The sequence below is a fragment of the Pinus tabuliformis genome, chromosome 7 (genome assembly GCF_031772625.1).
Source record: "Pinus tabuliformis cultivar Carrire ecotype Pingquan chromosome 7, CPIR1, whole genome shotgun sequence".
NCBI classification, from domain to species: Eukaryota; Viridiplantae; Streptophyta; class Pinopsida; order Pinales; family Pinaceae; genus Pinus; species Pinus tabuliformis.
The window spans coordinates 1,449,550,037-1,449,552,485 of NC_142293.1; positions in this window are offsets into that span (position 1 = coordinate 1,449,550,037).

A 2,449-nucleotide genomic window follows, 5' to 3' on the forward strand; every position below is an offset into this window, starting at 1 on the left:
CTGTGTGTGGATTTTCATTAGACGACACTTGTTTTCCCTTATTTGCCTTTGGCTCCTTCTTCTTTTCCTTCTTCTCCTTAGGAACTTGGTTTTTAGCTTTACCAATCCCGTCAAGCGAAGAGGAAGGAAGAGAGGAAGAATTAGAGGAAGTAGAAGGTTGGTGGGAAATTCTGGACTCGTCTAACTGCTGATTCGACTGTTCAGGAATAGTGGTGTTCTGAACGACATTGGTCGAGAAGAGCCATACTGGCAAGCCAATTGTCAGTCCTGGAAGCGACAATGTGGCCATATGGGGCGCACCAACATCTCCCCAAGAGGAGAAGGGACTAGGATTTCCACCAAGGGGAATTCCTTGGTTGGTAGGCTCCATTTCTCAACCTAAAGATCAACGCAGGAAAAAAGGGTATGAATATTCCGTTTAAAATAAATTTTACGACGCTTGGACATAACTTGTTTTTTAAATTTTAAAGAGTCGAGAAAAAACAAAAGATGACTCTAGTCTCCTTCGATTTTTAATGAGCCTGAAGTGACAAGTGCTCAGATAGACCTTTTCTGTTAAGGAGTCTGAAAAGGAATGAAAGGGACTGCTCTGGAGATCTAGGTAGAGAGTGTGCCAAACCAATCGCAAAACCGCAGAATACTTTTTAGGGTACGGGCGGTCAATCTTCCCGAATGCTGTGTTCAGTGCATTGCGATCAGTAGGGCGGCCGACACGGCTTCCTATGGATAAAGGTTTTATGCCTATAGGGGTCTCCCAATATATACTCGATGGTACGTGGGAGCACAATCCGTACTGGAACTTATCGTCTCACAGTGGAGGAATCACCCAACCAACAGTGAGGACAACAGTTACTAGGCTTTACGACACCGGAACACGTCTCTAGCCTAGACCTCTATGTTGTGCGTTAAGTTCCAATGCGTTGTTAAGTTCATTCAATTTATTTTAGGTTGATCTTTCTCAGAAGTTTGCCTTTTTGGATCACCACGAGATGTAGATGTAATTCCTAAATGCAGTCTAAAGATGATAAGCAAGCTTTTATCTCTTTTCAACAATGAAAATCCTAGCTACAAGGGGAAAAGAAAGACACAATCTTTTCTCAAAGAGCAAAGAGCACACTGTAAATGCACTTTTCCTAAATCAAGCCATACAAACTGTCAAAATGCAAATGCACTTGTGCATGTATTTGTTTTTCACTTTCTTAATATTGATGCCTAAAAAGAAAGTTGTTGTACAAATTTGAATTTGATTTCAAGTGAAAAACACAAACAAGTTTATTTTCGAAATCAAAAAGTAGAGACGATTACGACACTTTATGATTTTGAAGTAAACACTTGTTTCGACACTAGAAATTCACAAATTCAAACCAAAGACAAAAGTAAAAGCGTAATCAACTGTCAACAGCAAACAAACTTACTCCTAAGATCAAAACGACACTTACGACAGATCTAGATCTAAAGGCGACAGTATGAGTAGTTTACTTTTGCAATGGGAGACTGTAAATGACGTAACAAATACACAAAAACAAATACAGTTTCTTTTATACAACTGAGGCGGAATTAAGGCAAAGAAAAGGGGTTTTCAGATAGGTACACACACTGATAACAGGCTGCAAAAATCAGAGATAAAACTGAACAAAATGAAGCAAAGAACCTCAGCTGCACAGGGCAAAGGCTGATCAGCGCACCTGTTGCATAGAGAAACTGAATTGCAGCACAGGTAGCCCTCTCGGGACCTACGTTGAAATGCAGAGTCTCTTCACAGAGCCTGCGCTGAAGCAGAAACGAGAATTTTCTCTGGGTTCTGGGTCACGGTTTGCAGTTTAATCTATGGTTTTTGGCCGGATAAAAGCAATCAGTAAGGTACAATCAGAGGGATGATTTAAAGGAGGACTAAGAGCTATCACAAAGGGCAATTAGAGCATTTGTGGATCAGCTGTTCAAATCATAAACAAATCCTAGTGAGTGGATTGAAGTAGCAGCTACTTTGCATTTGATAATGGAAAATGCAGTTCGATTGCTACTTCTGTGTTTATGAAACAAACAACAAGAGAAACACAAACAAACTAACTAGACACGATCCCCAGCGGAGTCGCCATTTTGTTGTTGGGAAAAGTATCTACTCAGAACGCCCCTATCCCACTCTAAGGTGTGACAGTGCCTTAGCAACAAACAAGGAAAACTACTTTCGTATTCTTCTTTATGAAATGTAAACGAAGAGGAAGGATGAACTAACCTATGTCTTGCGCTAGTTTGTTGATCCAATCGCTCTCCTCTTTGTTTGCTTCCCGCTACCTGCTCCCTTACTTGCCCAGCTTCACCAAGTTCCTGCAAGATCACAGAAGAGGAAAACTACACAAAGACATAGATTTACATTCATAAATAGCTTAGGATCAGATTAAGCTAAACATGCAAATATAACAAAACATCATTGATACACAAGCATGTAGGA